The sequence below is a fragment of the Ostrinia nubilalis genome, chromosome 8 (genome assembly GCF_963855985.1).
Source record: "Ostrinia nubilalis chromosome 8, ilOstNubi1.1, whole genome shotgun sequence".
NCBI lineage: Eukaryota > Metazoa > Arthropoda > Insecta > Lepidoptera > Crambidae > Ostrinia > Ostrinia nubilalis.
Window position 1 is genome coordinate 4354413 of NC_087095.1, and position 8876 is coordinate 4363288.

At 34.6% G+C, this 8876-nt stretch overlaps 1 long non-coding RNA gene across 2 annotated transcripts; it reads right to left on the reverse strand.

Moving 5' to 3' along the window:
• Positions 1 to 6005: 6005 nt before the first annotated feature.
• Positions 6006 to 8543, reverse strand: LOC135074118 (uncharacterized). 2 transcript variants are annotated; one of them, XR_010257750.1, is made up of 4 exons: positions 8454 to 8543; positions 7693 to 7906; positions 7288 to 7515; positions 6006 to 6528 (listed from the first exon to the last, which is right to left on the reverse strand). It is a non-coding gene; the product is annotated as an uncharacterized LOC135074118 (long non-coding RNA). The 2 variants fall into 2 exon arrangements; XR_010257751.1 differs by lacking the exon at positions 8454 to 8543 and adding an exon at positions 8216 to 8272.
• Between the last annotated feature and the right edge of the window lie 333 nt (positions 8544 to 8876).

Sequence of the window (8876 nt, forward strand, 5' to 3'; positions counted from 1 at the left end):
TTTACTCCCTTAGGGGTTGAATTTTCAAAATCCCGTCTTAGTGAGCACCTACGTTCTGAAAGGAAACTCCTAGAACTTGTAGTTTCTGAGATTTGAACAATACGAGTATGTAGGTAGAGTGAGTCAGCCAGTGACCGTTCGCTTTTATTGATATAGATTTATTATTATTACTATGACATAAATTACACAAAGTCATAGCCAAACTCCCTAGTACATAAAACATAGTAGAGGTCGTAGAGCAAACTCCACTAGTGCCTATCAGTGACTGTTTAGTGATTTTAAAACTAGTACAAAATTTTTTTATAATAAATTAAAATCTAACTAACATTTTATAGCACATACCTACCTACGATAAAATATAATAAGTTAGAAAGTGAACTGCCTGTTTTTATGAGTATAAAGATACTTTAAACCGAAGTTAAGGAAACAATTTTAATCAATGCCTAAATTGATCCGAAATGGCCTGTCTCTATGGCGCCAGTAAACTCTATCAACTTCGAACGGACTACAATAAAATGTTGAATTCTGGGTGGCTCCAAAACCGCAAATACCGCAATTTCAAACTTCTGCAATTAGACCTTAGCTTACTACTCCTTCACAAGATAGGTATTAGTTTAGGGTTAGATTCTCAGAATGTAGTGAACATTACACAACCTACAAAACTAAGGGTTGCACCATCTTACTTTAACAAGTGACAAAAATAGACAAACTCACACACACAGCTAGGGATATGTTATTATGTAAACAAACAATATGTGGAGAGTCGGCAATAAACCTCTTAATTAAATTATTAAAAGTCATAAATCACTGGTTTTGTAAATGGGCGTGTAACTAAGTTACCTATGATGAAAGGTTCCGAAATCACTTGTCACTCAGGGATGAGGACCCTCATCACTGCTTGCGATTACGTGGGTTCCGTAGCCTCCAGCCTATTTCAGCCTAGATCACCGTTCGAGCCTATGGAGGCTTGACACTTATTACATTATTTATTACCTATAATTGTCACCTTTTTTAGAAGAGTAATGAAACTTGTAGTCCATGTAAATGATAAAAATAGCAACTTAGATAAATTTATTCAAAACATACATTTGCATGTAACACAATATCTGTATTGAAGTTTTCGGCATGTTTTTATTTCTATGATTTATTGTTGTTATTTCCATCACTCAATATCTAGGTTCGTTCGTTGCCTACTGGTTATGGATTTGAGTTACTTAGGTTGGGTTGCACCATCTTAATTAATTTTAACAAACTTTTTAAAGTCTGTCAAAATCCATACAAAACATCGGTTTTAGTAATAGTTTCGATTAAAAAACGGTGCAACTCAGCCTTAAAGACTTGACAAAAGTCTATAATAGACTGACTAGGTCTATTTTACCTCAAAGATACAGCGCTACATCTCTAGTAATTACGGAATAAGCCGTTCCCAATGTTCACCCGGTGTGTAAAGTCGAGAGGCGATAAGGAGTTAAACTTGGAGCTGAAACTTCAGGGTTTACCTGGACTAAGTATGACATGGATATGGTTCACGCTAGTTTATCTTTGAATTATTTATGTATGATAATGTAAATGTTAAGTTCTCTAAAGTATTTACCCGTCTATTACTAGGATAGAAATATTAATTTATTTTCGGACAATTAAGTGGATTGCGAATCAATACACTTTGTGGTGTCCCATGGAAACCAAATCTCTACACCAACTTTTATTAAATGTAAAAGAAGAAAAAGAAGAAGTGATTATGAACCCATATTTATTTATACATAATAAATTCTTTTAAGGCATTACAGTATAGTCCGTATATTGGGATTGTATTGTATTTTGCATTCTTTTCATAATATTAATAAGTGAATCAAAATTCCAATTTCAGCATTTTAAATTCGCGCGCTCACTCACTTCAGGTTTAAATATTTTCAATTAATTAAGGCATAAAACGGGACCAAATTTATATTCGTTGGGGGCCATATTAAATGGCACGACTAACTTATTATATTCAGCTGAAAATGGCTGGAAATACGGTTGAATTAAATATAACACTTCCCAGCTGCAGGCGTGACGGCCTGCTAATGGGACCATGGCTAGTTTTTAATAGCTGTCATTTTTTTCAACCTGGTGAAAAAATACAACTAAATTGAATAGAATTTTACCTTAAATTTAGTTTTCAATACATTATTACCTTACTACAGTCACATAATAATTAGTAGTAATTCGTCTACAACATAATGTGAAAAAAAAACTTAAAAAAACAACTAACATTCATTTAGTAACTTTTGTCGTTTATAAAGAAATTGGGTACGGACGTTTAACAGTGACTGGCAGCTTCTTTTAATTTTTTATTGGTTGAATTATATTCATACGAAGACTTGTGAAGAAGGCAACTAATTAACCTTCATATATGCGTGTAATAAAAGCGTTCAGTTATAATACAGCAATAAAGTTGAATGCCGTAAGACTGAATTGTAAAGGCTTACGCTTATAACGAGTTACTATAGAGACCATGAAGCATGTGACTCACGGTCAAAACGAAAGTTAATGCAGTGACTTCGGATGCGCGTAAAATAATTATATGACAGCAGATGATAATGCAGATAACTCATAGCAATAATTGCTATGAGTTCCTGAATTGAATTGAATTGAATTATTCACTTTGATTCTTCAGGATCTGTTGTCGAACTCTTTCGCCGCACCTCTGTCCCAAGCTAGAAGAACTCTCCAATCTAAATATGGCTGCAGTTCCGGGCGTTAGACACACTAAAGATTAGTGCAATGATGCACATCACAAGCGTGCTCACCCACGGAAATAAGATTAAGCAACTTTGTGTATCTTTTTCAAAAACAATAATTATGATAGTTAATTAATTCTTAGCGTTAAGAGTTGCATCTCAAACTAATTTAAAAAAATGAATTATGATCATAGCAACCTCCTGATCGTATTATTGTCACGAGTTTTAAAGTCTTCAACTGAAGTTTGAAATTAAGTACTTTAATAAGATGTGGGGGAGGCCTATTTTCAGCAGTGGACGTCCTAAGATGTGGTGAAATGTGTCTCAAAGTTATGTTTATAACTACAGGAGAATTTCCTATGATCTAACAAAAGTGATTTGCAAATTACATGACAACGATTCGGGCCCACTGAATCAAGCGCAGTTGTAGTCATAGTTAGAAAAGCTTTTAAAGGTTATGAAATAAATTGGTTTCATTTGGAGTCCCCGTGTTCTGCACACGAACGGCGATAAATTAAGAATTTAATTACTTCGCCAACTTCCAGCGTGTGAACTCGAATAAGTTTCTTGCGAAACACATTTGTATGGGGAGTCACATTCAATAACATCTACGCTTTGAACTCTGTTGTTTATTACAGACCGCTGAGACAAAGAAGATGAAATAAAAGCTTCCAGAAATAGCTATTTGCTGAAAACATTTCAGTGCCATAATTTTTAAATTAATAGTTTTCGTGAGTCGCTTTCTCAAAGGTTTGTTTTAACTTTGTCGTCTACCATCTTCATTTACTTCTGATTAATTTCGTCGTCCATAGATAGCTAAATACTCCTCCGGGACTAACTCAGCTTTTAGTGGTTGGGTTTTATTGATATTGAAGCTAGGTTTAGGCTACTGAGATTCAGTTTGATTGAGACGAAAGCTGGGAACAATCTCTTTGTGATTAATGTGATATTTTATGTTATCTACACTAATATCTACACTAATATTATAAAGAGGAAAACTTTGTTTGTTTTTTTGTTTTTTGTTTGGTTGTAATGAATAGGCTCAAAAACTACAGGACCGTTTTTAAAAATTCTTTCACCATTCGAAAGCTACATTATCCACGAGTAACATAGGCTAAATTTTATTTTAGAAAAAAATAAGGTTCCGTAAAATATGTAGATAATGTAGTCAACGCGCGCGAAGCCGCGGGCGGAAAGCTAGTGTTGTTATATTTGTGTTAGACTTTTTTGAGTTGTTAGAGGCATATTAACGAAATATCAGAATATATCTTTGTTAGATTCATCCATTGTCCGTGACTTAATTCAGTGGGCTAATTCAAATGCATTTGTCGAGAGTAGAAATCGTCTGTCAAATAATTTTCTAGTAATCAATTTTGAACTGATTGTCAAGGTAATACAGTTGAAAATTGAATATCAAAGCCAGACTACGCCTAATGTCAGATCAGCCGATGGTAGATGCCAAATTTCCAATATCGCGTACGAAGACGGAGAACTTTGTCAATATAGTGGTACATAAGGGTCATAATTAGTGGATGCCGACGATTTTCGCGCTGTCATCTCAACGACTGCCCACCCTTGTCGTTAGAGCAGTCGACTGGATAGAAAGCATGGAATTAACATGGTGATTGATAAACTAGGTGCAAATAAGCATAGGTATTTTATAACCACAGAATGCTTTTTGCTTAAATTTGAAAATAAAGGATATTGTTCTGCGTCCATACATCGTTCGCCCCAAGACCCCCAAGCAATGAAATAATGATTTTTATATGTGAAATTACTTAACGATTGTCACCTTATACTCCACTAGCTTTATAATCGCGGCTTCGCGCGCGTGGCCTACATTAGGTACCTACATATTTTACGGAACCCTATTATTTTCCAAAATAAAATTTAGCCTGTTACTCGTGGATAATGTAGCTTTCGAATGGGGAAAGAATTTAATAAAAACGGTCCAATAGTTTTTGAGTCTATTCATTACAACCAAACAAACAAAGTTTTCCTCTTTATAATATTAGTGTAGATACTTAAAGCACGGATAAGCGGGAGATTCGTTACAATAGGAAAAATGCTTCAGATTTTGAGGTTATTAGCATAACAGAAGTACATTTCCATTTTCTATCTTCTATAGGTACTTATAATAAATCTGTAGAGAGGTCAACTCTGTACATGAAATATATTTTCAAAATAACTATCAGGGGGTGATACTGATGCCAAAAATGCAATCAGTAAAATTTTTGTCTGTCTGTCTGTCTGTATGTTCCTTATAGAAACAAAAACTACTCGACGGATTTTAACGAAACTTGGTACAATTATTCTTCATACTCCTGGGCAGGTTATAGTATACTTAGGAATTCCCACGGGAACAGGAATTAGCGGGAAAATCCTTTTGTATGAAAAATCTAAACCGCTTAAGTTAGACGCTTTAAATTTCGCACGTAGGTACTTTAGTAAACTAATTCCCACGGGAACTGGAATTCGTGGGAAAATCCCTTTGTATGAAAAATCTAAACCGCTTTAGTTAGACGCTTGAAATTTGACATGTAGGTATCTTAATAAACTTAAAGCTTAGTTACAACAGGATATTGCAAAATTCCCACGTGAACGGGAAAAAACATTTGAACGAAAAAATCTAAACCGCGTAAGATAGATGAAGGGGGTAAAACGGGATCCACGCGTACGAAGTCGCGGGCGGCCGCTAGTTGCTAATAAAACTATTTATTGTCAAGAATTATATGTATAATAATGCGAATTCCCGTTCCCGTGGGAATTAGTTTTTCATACAAAAGGATTTTCCCGCTAATTCTTGTTCCCGTGAGAATTCCTAAGTATACTATAACCTGCCCAGGAGTATGAAGAATAATTGTACCAAGTTTCGTTAAAATCCGTCGAGTAGTTTTTGTTTCTATAAGGAACATACAGACGGACAGACAGACAGACAAAAATTTTACTGATTGCATTTTTGGCATCAGTATCACCCCCTGATAGTTATTTTGAAAATTATATTTCATGTACAGAATTGACCTCTCTACAGATTTATTATAAGTAGGTATAGATAATTATGTAGGAGAGACGTCTTAATTACACTTTAAATCGTAGATCGATAAAGAACCCCTTTGTCAAACCGTATGAATAGCAGCAAATAGAACTTTGCGTATTGGAAAAATAGGAATGCCTACGGAAAAGCCAAACATTTTTTAAAAAGAAGTTAATATATTTTACTTACATTTAAATCCAAAAATATCTTTATTCCGACCCAAGGGTAAGTAGGCAGTTATGTAGGTATAAATGAAAATACGTATGTAGGTACTTATTATTTATTAATGGTCATGTTCTACATTTTCTATTAAATATGGGCCCAATACATCAATGATGTCGCCATCACAACAAAGTACCATAAATGGTTTAACGAGATTCCGATATTTGTATAGGGAATAAGTTTTTTTTTGGTATGCATAATTGCTACTTTTTTGCACATAAATGTATGTATGTACCATCCATGATGACAATAGCCTTTCTTTGTGGTAAATCGTTTCCTGGCTTCCCGAAAAGAGACTGGAACATAAAGGTTTCTTTGGGCTACTTCCTCTCTACTAATATGTTGTAACCCTAAATGTGCTGGTACGAAATGTTCCTCCATCATACTGCGTGCTTTCATTACATATTTTGTAAGAGTACTCCTTGAAATGCCAAGTAATGTAGCTATTCTGTCATCTGAATCACCGGTCCTCAGCTTCATTAAATAAGCACCAACTGTAGTAATTCGTGCTCTCTGATAGTATCTATGGCAAAGAAGATCTGAAGGACGAATCTGAAAATAAAATAAAACATCAGATTCACAGTTCAACAATAAGAAGAGCAATATTTATATAGGATTAACGACTTTTGTGTGTAACGGAATAGTAAGATGAGTGATGAAAGATAATTTATGATTTGAACGCTGAATGATGAGGAATGATTGGTCTATGGAGGAAACGAAAGGGATGAATGAGGAACGAGGATTGAGAGTGAGAATAGTGGTAGTTTAAAAGAGTAGTCTGTTGTTATGCAGGAAGTATAAATAAAACTTTACTGAGTTTATTTGGCTCAGGGAATTTTTAACTGGCTTTATAATAGTAAAAAATATGTTTAATATTATGTAAGTAATAATATTGCAATATTTTAATAATATAAGTCTATTTGTATTATACAGGGTGGAAACGATAAGTGATCTATAACACTTTTAATATTGTGTGGCTGGCATACATTTAGTATGGAGGCTGAAAACATTGAATTTTCGGATAGATCCAGTTAATTCTGTAACTATTTACTGATACCGTTAGAAAGAGCTCGTGAAGCACTTTCAGGATGAGTAACCAGTTTTTCGATATCTTGTGTAGTTTAGAAATAATCGAGTGAGATCACTTATCGTTTCCACCCTGTATAACCTGTATGGAAGAGAGTAGTGGCAGATTGAAAGCAATGGAAGGAGTTGAAGGATGGGAAGGCTGATTTGGAAAAAACCTTTTTTATTATTATAATAAACCGGCATAATTATTTTTATGTATTATAAAACTGGCAGGGCTCTTACCTCTCTGGGTTGAATCCAATTTCGAACAATGTTTAATATATCTTGATTATTCTCTGTATCCAAACAATGACTTCAAGTTCGCAATAATGAACAACCACATCCAACACAAACTTGTTGGTGACCTACCAGGGCACCGGTTGGCATATCTGGAGAGTCTTGTGAAGTAGGTGTGGTATCTCTTTGCAATAATGAGTGACAAGCCCCACAGATGTAGTCATTTGCAGTAACCTGTTTAAAAATAATAATAATTAGAAATAAGTTTAAAAAAATTATCAGTTTTTTAATGTCCCGCACTTAAATTATTTTATTTTAGTATTAATTTACAGAAACCAATAACTTTACAAGAATTAGACTGATTGTATAGCCAATAACATTTTATTAAATAAGGACTTTAGCGTGCATTACCTCTAATGGAGTTAGTCGTTCCACAATTATGTTCCTGATGTTAATATGATTTGAGTGTTAGTTCTCAGGGACATGAGCTGATGTGAACGTGTTCTAGGCTCTAGTGTTCTACTGCAAAGCACACATTTTCTGCTAAGATTTGAAGTAGATGCATTTGTGTTGTATCTTGGGCTTGGGTCCAACATGTTGTGCATATAAGATCATGAGCTGTAACCTGTAAAAATAAATAGATTCATTGCATGCCATGCCACACATACTCCTGTGCGTTGAATAAATTGAGCCGCAAACCATAAAAAAAATGATAATTCAATATTATGTGCTGTTAGTAGAATTTTGGGTCAGAGGGTAGGGTTAAACAGCTTTAGTAAATAAGCATTGTTGTTATAATAATTAATTATGACGTGTTACAAACTTAGTTACAAAAAATAATAATCTAGTAGTCTTAGTTCCAAAAAACAAAACAAAACAAGCTTTCATTGAGAGCAGGGAGATAGTGTCAAAGTAAATAATTCCTTAGATTTACACCAAAACCAGCTGGATTGTCAACATAATTGTTGTTTCGCTCATGCCTCCATTGCGCTGTACCATCGACTAGTTTCTTACAATCGAATCGGGCCTGGCTGTCCACACTGTCCAGGGTTGAACCACAGATAATAGCGGAACATTCATTTCAAGACAACCCGCCATGAGAATGGCAATTCAGAAGTTTGGCAAGGCTAGTACTTATTCATAAGATTGCAGAGCAAAATGTAGGTACTTACCGATCGAGGTGCTGCCCATTGTTGTGTATAATCTTAGATTAATAAAACCTAGATAGATAGTCAGTGCACGAAAGGTGAGGCAGTTTTTAGGGAGCCGGCTTACCCGTAAACGTCACATGAACTGTCAAAGTGAAAAATTGGTAAACACGTCCGACGAATTTTAATTAATTAAAACGGTTTGTGCTGTGAAAGGGTGTCTAAAATACATCAGAAAAACAAAAGAAAGTGACCAGTGTTACATTTCATAAGTAAGTACTACGATTCGACGCGTATTTTGCTTGAATTTGGCTTTCAAAAATTAAATACGGGAATGATACCAGTAACAAGAAAATGTATTTCCCAATTGTTCGCCGTACAAATACACTTCCTTTTTTATGAAATCGAGACTTTGAAGTCGATTTATCTTATTGTTATTAGGTAGGT